Source organism: Elgaria multicarinata, chromosome 3 (genome assembly GCF_023053635.1).
Source record: "Elgaria multicarinata webbii isolate HBS135686 ecotype San Diego chromosome 3, rElgMul1.1.pri, whole genome shotgun sequence".
Taxonomy (NCBI): domain Eukaryota; kingdom Metazoa; phylum Chordata; class Lepidosauria; order Squamata; family Anguidae; genus Elgaria; species Elgaria multicarinata.
This window is the reverse complement of record NC_086173.1, coordinates 109456868-109470975: the sequence shown is the minus strand read 5'-3', so window position 1 is coordinate 109470975 and position 14108 is coordinate 109456868. Positions and strand designations below refer to the sequence as shown.

Below are 14108 nucleotides of genomic sequence, written 5' to 3'. Positions count from 1 at the left end.
GCTTTGTACTCAAATTGCTTAGCTTCTTGTACAGCTACTTATGTAGCTTTTTGCACCTGCAAAGAAGAGATACAGAAACACTGAGGACAATATGCATGCAAAAATAGATAACCAAATCCGCAGCAATGCTTACTTATCAAAAGTTTTGCTTTTGATACCTCCCAGCTGGCAACATCGCTCTACATAAAAATATGACAAACTCTTTAATGCTAATACATTTTAAAGCAGCTGCTCATTGAGCATATATTGTAGAGATATTCACTGTATGGTTTAGAGACAAAAAAAAAGCACACATTCATTATGACATCCTGTGAACTAGAACAATTGGGAGCAGGCATAGAAAATTACTATCAAATACTGTTTTCAAGAAATCTGTTATTAATATCTGACATGCGGTATTATCCAAATACCATAGCAACAGTGCAAAGTTTTCAATCAAAGGATTTTGATTCACAGCATATTCCAAAATTAAAGCTAAATTCTATTATTTATAGTTTAGTTTCATTTCACACCAATTGTGATGATCTCTATGCTAAAACAACTATTTTGCATCGGATGCTTCACTACCGTCAGAGTAGCTGCAGTGCTTAATTTGTGGCAAGGCTGAAGTTTACAGCCTGTTGTCAATGCCAGGATTTGATCCTGGATGACGTGAAATACAAAGATTTCGCAAAGGTCCTCTTAACCCAACTCAAGATCTTACTTTCATCACATCTGGGTTGTGTGCATATGCAAGCTCCGCCCCCTTTCTTTTTAGAAATTAAGCATTTTTATCATGTACTTTTTAATCCTCCTCTTCTAGCCTTCCTTCTCGTCCAACTGGCCCTGCTGGCAAAAAGAAGTGGTTTGTGCAGGGTAGCTGGCTAGGGATGGCCAATGCACAGGAGCGACAAAAAGACTGCGCATTCACTGCTCCTATGACCGCATTGGCTGCCCCACACACACACACACAAAGGCGATGTATGATTGGTTCAGATTGTTGCTATTCAAAATGTAAGGTAAAAAAAAAATTTATATTTTGAAATGGAGTGGTGTGGCAAAGAGGAGCCACTGCCACTACTGTCAGGTTTAAAAAAGGGAGGACAGAGGGAAACTTAGCTTGCAGGATGCGTAGTGGCAGGGGCTTGGGTGGTGTAGAAGTGGAGGGACCATCAGCAGCATTACACCAAGGGCCAGCCCTGAGTAAGAGGCAGAAATACCCCCATCCTCCATCTAAGAAAATACCAGCTCTGTAAGTTCTGATTTACTGTTAGATGCTCAAGACAGATAAAACTGGGTAGTGAAGTCAGACCATCTGATATATACTGTCATCCTTACCTCCTCACTTCGCAGATGAGCTGTACTGTCAGAACACAGGTATGGGCCTTATACAGGAGCACTGTGAGGTAGAGCAGCTATATGTACATTTACCTGTTTCTGGTTATGAATTTCTCTCATATATGTTGTTTTACTATGTCTTAGCAAAACCACAGAATGGAATTGGAGAAAATGGGACATTCACCTGGCTTTTAGATACTAAACATTGTTTTATTTTTGTATGTATGTACATATGTACATTATTTGTAGAAAGCCCTATCACAAAAAGTTTTCTGGGCAGTTCCCAGGATAAAAATAATAAGTTAAAAATACAACAATTGAGTAAGATATAACCAGCATGGAGAGTGTTGCAGCAGCAACCGAGTGGATGAAATCATGCATACGGAACAAAGGGCTCTGGGGCTTGGTAAACAATGCAGGTATTGATGTTCCTGTATGCCCCAACCAATGGCTGACCAAGGATGACCTTGCGAAAGTGATCAGTGTCAACCTGCTTGGGGTGATTGGCGTGATGCTGCCCCTGCTGCCCCTGGTGAGACAAGCCAGAGGGAGGGTGGACAACATGGCCAATGGGATGGGAAGACTGGCATGCCCTGGAGGAGGTTATTCCCCATCCAAATATGGTGTGGAAGCTTTCCCTTTGAGGCATGAGCTCCTTCCTTTCGGAGTCCTGGTCAGTATTGTTGAGCCTGTTGCTTTCATTACACTTAGAAGAGGACTTCAACACTCTGTGGAGCCGGGTGCCTTCTGACATCAGAGAGATCTATGGGCAGCAATATTTTGAAGACTTTCAGAAATCATCACAACTCCTCTGGAAGTCAAGCAGCAAGGACCTCCACCTGGTCACTGACTGCATAGAACATGCCCTGACATCCTGCTACCCTCACACAGGCTGGGATGCAAAACTCTTCTACATTCCTGTCTCATACTTCCTAACTGCAGTGGCAGACTATGTGTTGACCCCATCTGGGATCAAGCCAGCACAAGCAGTGTAGATTATTTTAGTATACTTTATGGTTTTAATTGTGAACTGCCCAGAGAGCCTTGGCTATTGGGCAGAATAAGAATAATAATAATAATAATAATAATAATAATAATAATAATAATGATGATGATGATGATGATGATGATGTTTTTAAACACACAACTGGCCAGAGTACTTAGGGCTCCAATTTTCAAGCTTTCATTCCCTGTAGCAATAATAAACCATGGGAAATGATAAGGCAATTGAGACTGCCTTTTTATCTGTTTCTGAGCAAAAAGATAAGGTAGAAGGTATAGCATCGCCTACGAGCTTGTTGGTTGAATCATAGATCACTTCAGTGATGGGTACTATAACCTAATAGGCTCATCAAATTTTATGATGAGGTCATGGAAATGTGTATAGCCCCATTGGTTTGTTTGGACAGGCAGGGCCAATGATATATTGCCTTTTCATAGTGCTTTTCAGCTCAAAGACCAGAGCCATTTAAATGAGTGATATCTTCTCTGGTCTTTTAAGAAGTTCCTTGGTGATAGGATCAGAACTTTTAAGGCTTGGTGATGAAATAATTCAAGAAGCATTAAAAGGTGGGCAATTTTTCCCCACCTTGCATATTTTCAATAGAGTTTGCAAGCCCTATCTATATGCAACAGCAACTCTAAAAACCAAGGTTCTTCCACATCTTGCACACTGCAAAAATACAAGACAGGATTCCATTAATAAAAAATGTGCCAAGTCCTCTAACATACATTTGAGAAGTAAATGAAAACGCAGGCATATTGTATATAGTAAAATATTGCTCTTTTTAAAAAATAGATATGAATGCAACCAGGAATTTTATCCAAGCTTAAAGGCTGTTCCTGATGATAATCATAAGCAAGTAGATGAACCAACTAATTTTCACACTTGCAACCTGAAATCCAGGTGAACCAAGAAAATATATTCACATCATGATATTCTGAACTTACATAATGATTCCAGTTGTTTTTGTTGCTTTCAATAACAATGTTAAAATTTCACTAAAATGGAGGCCAAGGATAACATATGAAAGAATTAGTATGCTTCCTAATATGTTCCCAAAATGTTTAAACTCTATTGCTAATTTGATCATAGACCAAAATAAAAACATGGGTGTGAATATCAAGCCAAAGCTAAGCACTTTGTAGTTGTATGGATTGCAGTGGAAAGATTTTAAGCGTTATTTGAGGATGGGGGAAAGCTAGAGAGGGCTTAGTTAAATCCACAATTCCTACACCCTGAGTCTCCCAAATTTTAGTTTAATCTTGTCCTTTTTGTCCTTCTAAAACAGTAGCTAAAGTGGCTGTACTCAATCACACATTGAAACTAATGGGACTTAAAAGTACTTAACTTTGCTGTATTTGTCTAATCTAACTGCCAGTTCCCAACTTTCCATTACACTAGAGTGACCATATTTGAGAAACCAAAAAGAGGATTCCCAGTGGGAGAGGTGGGAAATCACACTTTCTGGGCAGCCACCATTAGCGGGGGTGGGGGTGGGGGAAATGATGTGCTTTCTGGAGACCCTGTAAAGCACGTTTCCCCCTCCTCTGCAACAATTGGGGCCTTAAATGTCTCGATTGGAGCAGAAGAGGAGAAAGTGTGACATTCCCGCCCCCCAGTGCTCCAACAGGGGCCTTTTCTATAAAGTCCGGGAATTTTTTTTTTATTATTTATTTAAGGATTTTTATGCCGCCATTCAGCCAAAAAAGGCTCTCACGGGGGCTTACAAAAGTATTTCTTGACAGTCCCTGCCCACAGGCTTACAATCTAAAAGACATGACACAAAAGGAAAGGGGATTGGGAGGGAGGAGGAGGAGGGGGGAAAGGAAAGCAAATTCAGGCACTACAATCTTAGTTGTAAAGTTCAGCAGTTACAGTTGACAGAAGGAGGGAGGGGGCTCTCAGCTGGAGCTGGACCCAGGCACGGTGGAGAGGTGCCTGGCTGCTGCTTCCTCCCTCACTGGTGGCCTCTCCAGAGACAGTTGGTAGCAGGAGGGAGAGGGCTCTCAGCTGGAGCTGGACCCAGGCACGGTGGAGAGGTGCCTGGCTGCTGCTTCTTCCCTCACTGGTGGCCTCTCCAGAGACAGTTGACAGCAGGAGGGAGGGGGCTCTCAGATGGAGCTGGACCCAGGCACAGTGGAGAGGTGCCTGTCTGCTGCTTCCTCCCTCGCTGGTGGCCTCTCCAGAGACAGTTGACAGCAGGAGGGAGGGGGCTCTCAGCTGGAGCTGGACCCAGGCACGGGGGAGAGGTGCCTGGCTGCTGCTTCCTCCCTCTCTGGTGGCCTCTCCAGAGACAGTTGACAGCAGGAGGGAGGGGGCTCTCAGCTGGAGCTGGACCCAGGCACGGTGGAGAGGTGCCTGGCTGCTGCTTCCTCCCTCACTGGTGGCCTCTCCAGAGACAGTTGACAGCAGGAGGGAGGGGGCTCTCAGCTGGAGCTGGAACCGGGCACAGTGGAGAGGTGCCTGGCTGCTGCTTCCTCCCTCACTGGTGGCCTCTCCAGAGACAGTTGACAGCAGGAGGGAGGGGGCTCTCAGCTGGAGCTGGAACCGGGCACAGTGGAGAGGTGCCTGGCTGCTGCTTCCTCCCTCACTGGTGGCCTCTCCAGAGACAGTTGACAGCAGGAGGGAGGGGGCTCTCAGCTGGAGCTGGACCCAGGCACGTTGGAGAGGTGCCTGGCTGCTGCTTCCTCCCTCACTGGTGGCCTCTCCAGAGACAGTTGACAGCAGGAGGGAGAGGGCTCTCAGCTGGAGCTGGACCCAGGCACGGTGGAGAGGTGCCTGGCTGCTGCTTCCTCCCTCACTGGTGGCCTCTCCAGAGACAGTTGGTAGCAGGAGGGAGAGGGCTCTCAGCTGGAGCTGGACCCAGGCACGGTGGAGAGGTGCCTGGCTGCTGCTTCTTCCCTCACTGGTGGCCTCTCCAGAGACAGTTGACAGCAGGAGGGAGGGGGCTCTCAGCTGGAGCTGGACCCAGGCACGGGGGAGAGGTGCCTGGCTGCTGCTTCCTCCCTCTCTGGTGGCCTCTCCAGAGACAGTTGGGAGCAGGAGGGAGGGGGCTCTCAGCTGGAGCTGGACCCAGGCACGGGGGAGAGGTGCCTGGCTGCTGCTTCCTCCCTCACTGGTGGCCTCTCCAGAGACAGTTGGTAGCAGGAGGGAGAGGGCTCTCAGCTGGAGCTGGACCCAGGCACGGGGGAGAGGTGCCTGGCTGCTGCTTCCTCCCTCTCTGGTGGCCTCTCCAGAGACAGTTGGGAGCAGGAGGGAGGGGGCTCTCAGCTGGAGCTGGACCCAGGCACGGGGGAGAGGTGCCTGGCTGCTGCTTCTTCCCTCACTGGTGGCCTCTCCAGAGACAGTTGACAGCAGGAGGGAGGGGGCTCTCACCTGGAGCTGGACCCAGGCACGGGGGAGAGGTGCCTGGCTGCTGCTTCCTCCCTCACTGGTGGCCTCTCCAGAGACAGTTGGTAGCAGGAGGGAGAGGGCTCTCAGCTGGAGCTGGACCCAGGCACGGGGGAGAGGTGCCTGGCTGCTGCTTCTTCCCTCACTGGTGGCCTCTCCAGAGACAGTTGACAGCAGGAGGGAGGGGGCTCTCAGCTGGAGCTGGACCCAGGCACGGTGGAGAGGTGCCTGGCTGCTGCTTCTTCCCTCACTGGTGGCCTCTCCAGAGACAGTTGACAGCAGGAGGGAGGGGGCTCTCACCTGGAGCTGGACCCAGGCACGGGGGAGAGGTGCCTGGCTGCTGCTTCCTCCCTCTCTGGTGGCCTCTCCAGAGACAGTTGGGAGCAGGAGGGAGGGGGCTCTCAGCTGGAGCTGGACCCAGGCACGGGGGAGAGGTGCCTGGCTGCTGCTTCCTCCCTCACTGGTGGCCTCTCCAGAGACAGTTGGTAGCAGGAGGGAGAGGGCTCTCAGCTGGAGCTGGACCCAGGCACGGGGGAGAGGTGCCTGGCTGCTGCTTCTTCCCTCACTGGTGGCCTCTCCAGAGACAGTTGACAGCAGGAGGGAGGGGGCTCTCAGCTGGAGCTGGACCCAGGCACGGTGGAGAGGTGCCTGGCTGCTGCTTCTTCCCTCACTGGTGGCCTCTCCAGAGACAGTTGACAGCAGGAGGGAGGGGGCTCTCACCTGGAGCTGGACCCAGGCACGGGGGAGAGGTGCCTGGCTGCTGCTTCCTCCCTCTCTGGTGGCCTCTCCAGAGACAGTTGGTAGCAGGAGGGAGAGGGCTCTCAGCTGGAGCTGGACCCAGGCACGGGGGAGAGGTGCCTGGCTGCTGCTTCCTCCCTCTCTGGTGGCCTCTCCAGAGACAGTTGGGAGCAGGAGGGAGGGGGCTCTCAGCTGGAGCTGGACCCAGGCACGGGGGAGAGGTGCCTGGCTGCTGCTTCCTCCCTCACTGGTGGCCTCTCCAGAGACAGTTGGTAGCAGGAGGGAGAGGGCTCTCAGCTGGAGCTGGACCCAGGCACGGGGGAGAGGTGCCTGGCTGCTGCGTCTTCCCTCACTGGTGGCCTCTCCAGAGACAGTTGACAGCAGGAGGGAGAGGGCTCTCAGCTGGAGCTGGACCCAGGCACGGTGGAGAGGTGCCTGGCTGCTGCTTCTTCCCTCACTGGTGGCCTCTCCAGAGACAGTTGACAGCAGGAGGGAGGGGGCTCTCAGCTGGAGCTGGACCCAGGCACGTTGGAGAGGTGCCTGGCTGCTGCTTCCTCCCTCACTGGTGGCCTCTCCAGAGACAGTTGACAGCAGGAGGGAGAGGGCTCTCAGCTGGAGCTGGACCCAGGCACGGTGGAGAGGTGCCTGGCTGCTGCTTCCTCCCTCACTGGTGGCCTCTCCAGAGACAGTTGGTAGCAGGAGGGAGAGGGCTCTCAGCTGGAGCTGGACCCAGGCACGGTGGAGAGGTGCCTGGCTGCTGCTTCTTCCCTCACTGGTGGCCTCTCCAGAGACAGTTGACAGCAGGAGGGAGGGGGCTCTCAGCTGGAGCTGGACCCAGGCACGGGGGAGAGGTGCCTGGCTGCTGCTTCCTCCCTCTCTGGTGGCCTCTCCAGAGACAGTTGGGAGCAGGAGGGAGGGGGCTCTCAGCTGGAGCTGGACCCAGGCACGGGGGAGAGGTGCCTGGCTGCTGCTTCCTCCCTCACTGGTGGCCTCTCCAGAGACAGTTGGTAGCAGGAGGGAGAGGGCTCTCAGCTGGAGCTGGACCCAGGCACGGGGGAGAGGTGCCTGGCTGCTGCTTCTTCCCTCACTGGTGGCCTCTCCAGAGACAGTTGACAGCAGGAGGGAGGGGGCTCTCAGCTGGAGCTGGACCCAGGCACGGTGGAGAGGTGCCTGGCTGCTGCTTCTTCCCTCACTGGTGGCCTCTCCAGAGACAGTTGACAGCAGGAGGGAGGGGGCTCTCACCTGGAGCTGGACCCAGGCACGGGGGAGAGGTGCCTGGCTGCTGCTTCCTCCCTCTCTGGTGGCCTCTCCAGAGACAGTTGGGAGCAGGAGGGAGGGGGCTCTCAGCTGGAGCTGGACCCAGGCACGGGGGAGAGGTGCCTGGCTGCTGCTTCCTCCCTCACTGGTGGCCTCTCCAGAGACAGTTGGTAGCAGGAGGGAGAGGGCTCTCAGCTGGAGCTGGACCCAGGCACGGGGGAGAGGTGCCTGGCTGCTGCGTCTTCCCTCACTGGTGGCCTCTCCAGAGACAGTTGACAGCAGGAGGGAGGGGGCTCTCAGCTGGAGCTGGACCCAGGCACGGTGGAGAGGTGCCTGGCTGCTGCTTCCTCCCTCCAATTTTCTGTACTGTCCTGGAATGACAAAGCTTTCCCCTTTAAAGCCCTGATTGAAGCAGTGGTGGGGAATGATGTGCCTCCAGAAAGCACATCATCCCTCACCACCACACTAATAGTGACCTTAAAGGGAAAGCGTTTCATTTCGGGACATTACAGAAAATTACAGAAAATCTCCCCTGACACCAAGGATAGAACAAAAATCAGGACAAATCCGGGGAAATCCTGATCATTGGTCACCCTAATTACGCTGCAGTGCAACCGTAAACCAGACACTCAGATAGCAGGGCTATGCTGAAAGCTGCAGGCTTGATTCTCAGGGCTAAACTACACACTATATAAAATGCATGGTGTGTAGGGTCAGGGGTGGGCAACTTGTGGCCCTCCAGGTCTTTTGGCCTGCAACTCCCATCATTCTTCAACATTGGTTATGCTAGCTAAGGCTGATGGGAGTTATAGGTCAAAACATTCGGAGGGCTACTAGTTGTCCATCCCTGGTGTAGGTGATCCTAATGTTTTATTTAATCTGGATAGGAACTACCGCATACAGGTGGGATGGGTTAAACTTCTCCACCCAGCTGCTTTTTTCCTTTAAATTACCCTACCCCACCCCTTGAATGGAGTCTAAAGGAAAGGGGGGAAACTCCATTGGCGGCAATCTGGTGTCATCAAAGGAAAGCCTAATTATTTGCTTTTACCCCAACAGTGTGCATCAATGCATCATTTTACATTTTCCCATGTATATTAATGGCTGCCATTTTATATATAGAATTCAAAGTCGGGAGTTAGTTGGTCATCCTTTTTTGACTGCTTTCCCATATGTTTCTCATGAAATGTACTTCAATGGAAAGCTCTTGACACACAGATTCCATGAATAACAGCAGTTTTAAGTATAATTCAAAGTCAGGAGTTTATTTATTTAAAACTTTTTTTTTAAGAATTAGGCTGTCTTCTATAACAATTTATTTATTTATTGCATTTTTATACCGCAAAAATTAAAACCATTCAAAGTATAAAACAAACAGTATAAAAACATAAAATACAATATAAAAGCACAACCAGGATAAAATCAGCAGCAGTGCAGAAATACAAATTTAAAATACAAATTTAAAACAGCAAAGTTAAAATTAAATTTATAGACTGTTAAAATGCTGAGAGAATAAAATGGTCTTCACCTGGCATCTGAAAGAATATAGTGTAGGTGCCAGGCGAACCTCCTTAGGAAGCTCATTCCACAGCTGGGGTGCAACAGAAGAGAAGGCCCTCCTCGTAGTAGCCACCTGCCTTATTTCCTTTGGCAGGGGATCACAGAGAAGGACCCCTGAGGACGACCTTAGGGTCCAGGCAGGTACATATGGGAGGAGGCGTTCCTTCAGATAGCCTGGCCCCAAGCCGTTTAGGGCTTTAAATGTTAATACCAGCACTTTGAATCAGGCCTGGACCTGGACTGGCAGCCAGTGAAGTTGGAAAAGGACTTGTGTGATGTGGTCTTGTTGGCTAGTCCCTGTTAGTAAACGTGCTGCCCTGATTTGTACCAGTTGAAGTTTCTGGACTGTTTTCAAAGGCAGCCCTACATATAATGCATTGCAGTAATCCAAATGAGCGGTTATGAGAGCATGGATAACTGTAGCTAGGCTATCTCTGTCCAGATAAGGGTGCAGTTGGTATATCAGCCTAAGCTGATAAAAGGTGCTCTTTGCCACTGAGTTCACCTGTGCCTCAAGTGACAGCTCTGGATCCAAGAGCACCCCCAAACTACGGACCCGATCCTTTAGGGGGAGTGCAACCCTGTCCAGAACAGGGTGAACATCACCTAGCTGGACAGGTTAACCACCCATTAACAGTACCTCCATCTTGTCTGGATTGAATCTCAGTTTATTGGCCCTCATCCAGTCCATTACAATGTACTATAAAGTTTTATTTTTAATATCCAAAAATGTCAAGTATAATTAAACAAATATAATTAATTGTACAAAAATGTCTCTGTACACCTTTATAAAACCAGGTGCAACCCAACATACAATGATATCTCCTGTGACTTGAACAGAAATCACACCACTTGCGTTAATCAGCTCACCAATGAAGGGTTATCTGTGTAACCCAACAACTGTTTTTGTGGATGGCCACTTTATAAGATAACTATCACTTTCTTCATTTCAATTCTCTCTGACTTCAGTGGTTACAATCCCTTTTCCCTACTTACATGTGTGTGTAACTCAGGATAAAATTTCATGCATCTTATGAGGAGGTCTGTAATCCACAAAATCCTATGCCGTAATAAATTTCTTGGTCTTAAAGGTGCCAAAAGACTCCTGTGTGTTATGTTATTTCAATGCTTTTTTATTTTACAGTATTACTTTAAATAATGTTGCAAGCCACCATGGGGACAATTTTTGGTCAAAGTTAGGATACAAAACAAAAAATGAATACATAAAATCATACTTTAAATTTATCACTCTTTCTTGCATAACAAAAATACTTTGTATATCCCCATTCCACATCTCTATTAAAATTGCATAAGTTTAATTATGCCTGCTTACAGAAAAAAAAAAGAAAATGGGAGAATGTCATTAAACTATGAGAAGGTTCTAGAAAATAAAATGTAGTTGATAATCAATGAGATGCTTAATCACAGGCAGCTTTAGATAAAAAGTTCAGGATCCCCCAAAACATGAGATTGATGCTATATGCTCAAAAGACCTTGGGATGGTTTAATTCATAAACTGTTTTTCCATGCTGGAACTTGTCTGGGAGTTTGAAAATGAAGGGTGGTTCATAACATATTGCAGTATGTGGTTGTCTGCTTTCAAAGAATAAAAAGTTTTTTAAAAATCCAACTGAGCACACACAAACTTTATTGCCTCACCTAGGACCTTTTCAGCAGCACTTCATAGATTTAATTAACCCACAAATTGCAGGTTTATGCAATGTGCAAGAGCTGCTTCTGCTTTCTAGCAGGAACCTACAAATGTAGTATTTGTAGATTGTTTCTGTGATGTCCGAACCCAGGCACTCAGGGCTATTCATGGGTTAAACAAACTCAAGTTAGCCCAAGAACAGGGTCGGAACAGGGTCCTAGACTGGCTGATTAGGCACATACTACTATGAAATAAAATTTATATTTGTACTTTGAGGGGGGAAGGATATTTTCTTCATAACATTTGTAATCATGCATATAATTGGTAAGACAGGGGAGTCAAATCTATTTCAGCCTGTGGGCTGCATTCAATTTTGGAGAAGCTCTCGGTAGCCACATTCTAGTGGTGGATGAAGCCAAAGGCAAAAGAGCAAGGGAAAACACCAGCATAGTTTAACTTAATGCTCTTACTGCCAGTAAGTACGTAAGCCTTAGGAGAGGCATTTCAACCTTTCAGAATGGGAGGGGGATACCAAATGATCAGAGTTGGGAAAAAGAGTTGTGACTAGGGACGTGCTTCGCCTCTGTGCCAAACTCCGAATCTGAATTGAAGCAGACTGATTCGGCCCACCTCAACCCGAACCCATTTTGAGACTGGACTAGGCCACCTCAGCCTGATGCAGCCAAAGCACTTCAGGCTAATTTGGCCCGATGGCCAGCCGCTGCCACCCATATACTATGGCGGCTGGAAATGGCCTTTTCTGGCAGCTATAGTTTACAGCAGTACATCTATGGCACTGCAGAGTGGCCCTCCTGGAGGACAGATGGCTCAACGGCACCCACAAAGGCTTCAGGTAAGTCCCGCAGATGGGTGAGGGGCAGCTCACCAGGTTCAGTGGGCAAGCAGGAGGGGAGTCCTCTGGATTCCCGGTCAGCCTTGCGCCCAGCTTTCCTGTGCGCCTATGGGCACCTGGGAAACTGCAACAGCTGGCCTACTACAGATTCAGAAACAAATCTGAAGTGGACCAGGGCAGTACCAAGGTGCCCCGAGTTGAATCAGGGCCAATTTGGAAGCTCTGAATTGACCTCTGAGGCAAGTGTGTGTGTGTGTGTGTGTGTGTGAGTATGTGTGTGTGTGTGTGTGTGTGTGTGTGTATGTGTGTACTGAGCACAGCCCTAGTTATGACTCTCTGGGGAACCTTGTAGAGTTGGATTGGGACCCCGATGCAAGTCTGAGATTTCTCAATCCTGTACTAAGGATTAAATTCTACTGCAAGTAAAATCAAATGACTGTGTTCTGTTCTTATTGTATTAGCACTTATTGCTGTACTTTGGCTGTGTTTACTTTTAAAGTTAACTGCAGAACATTCATCATAAGCAGCAGCAGAACTGTTTGTGTCAGGAAAAGCTGCAAACCTTTGTTTTGATCTGTGAGTTGTGATTAACGTAATGCGTAATTCTCTAATCACAGACAAGAAAGCAATACATCTAGTTTTCCAATAAACTGTGTCATGTTGTTACACTTAAAAAAAATAAAAAAATAATAAATTGGCAGCCCTAGTAGCATTTCTTCCTGAGAAATCTATCATAGCTTAGGTTTGGACATTCATCATTTTACCAGCAAAATGTAAAGTAACTAATAGCACAATTTACTGCATGGTGATACCAGCATTTTATTTCCTCATTAACAAACTTGCTTTCTTGACTAGCCAGTGGTTTTTGAAACTGTTTCCCCTCCCAGCAAATCTGAAGTGGTGGAAACATGGAAGCAGGAAATTGCAGTAAATTAGCAGTAAATTGTGCAGCGGGGCTAGTGAGGAGCATTATAAATGCACGACATACTCCTCATTAGAGTGTTTGTGAATACTAAGTAAAGCTGGGTAAGTAAATCAGGGAGGCATTCAAAGGAGAAAGACGTGTATTACTGAGCAACTTCAACTGCCCTCACACAGGCCTTAACTAGACCTAAGGGTTAGGCAAATGGAGGGGTCATCCCTGCCTGCATCCTGGTCTAGCCATGGCCATAGACTGGACGAATGCATACACCAGTCAGGACAAAGACATAAAATGTCTAGATACCCCAAATGATTGTGTTCAAGAACAGTTGGTCATGGAACAAACCACATGGCCAGGTGACCCTAGACATAATTCTAAGTGGCCTCCAGGACCGATTGTTGAACCATTTGTAAATAGTGACCTCAGTGCTTTCAAATAAAGTGGGAAATTGCCAAGGAAGTCCAACATAGTCACCCTTGAGTTCAAAAGAGGAAACGTCCCCAAAATGAGAGGATTGGTTAAAAAAAAAAAGAAAGAAATTGAAAGAGGAAGTCAAGAAGGTCAAATCTCATCTGAACACTTTAGGTTTAGGCAAAACAACAATAATAGAAACTCAGCTAAAATGTATACTGCAGGTCACGAAAGGTACCACAAAATCCAAGAGGTTACTAGCTTGGTTGATGAGCAGTGTCAAGGAAGCTCTTAAGGAGAAGATAAGTTTTCTTTAGAAAACAGAAGTCTTGCTGGGCTTGGATGTCATGACAAACCATTCAACAATGACTCTTTAATAAAGGTTTGTCTCACTTGGCTAATTATGGTAGGTGTAATACAGCTAATGCTTCTTTTAGTCATATGTTTTGGAAATGCCCAGTAGTTGCCTACTTTTAGAAGGAATTTATGATATGGATAAAGTTTGTATTAAAATACTCTTTAATGTTTACCGATATACATGTTCTTCTAAATTATTCATCTGCTTCTTGGAATTTAACACATGGTCAGTGTAAATGGATTCTTCAGGAGTGGTCTAATTACCGCCTCTTTTAAAGAGGCCGGCACCGCTCCCTCTCTCAAGGAGGCATTTACAACCTCCTGGACCCAGCCGGCGATCCCCTCCTTACTTGATGTAATGAGCCATGAGGGGCAAGGGGCAAGCACACAAGTGGTCGACCGGACTTGGCCAAGCACCTTGTCCACATCCTCGGGCCTCACTAACTGAAACTCATCCAATAAAACTGAGCTGGACGGCGCTCTGAACACCTCTACTAGTGGAGCTGCATTAAGTGTGGTGTCCAATTCATGACGAATCTGAGCCACTTTATCTTTTATGCATGTGAAGACTAGACACACCCACAGTTACTGTTGTGGGCTACACAATTCAAGAAGGATGCAGACAAGCTGGAGCATGTTCAGGAGGGCA

The 14108-nt window shown here is 47.8% G+C and overlaps 1 pseudogene; it reads left to right on the top strand.

The window, feature by feature from the left end:
• Positions 1-1106: 1106 nt before the first annotated feature.
• On the top strand, positions 1107-2312 carry LOC134395438 (retinol dehydrogenase 7-like; annotated as a pseudogene).
• Positions 2313-14108: the final 11796 nt, after the last annotated feature.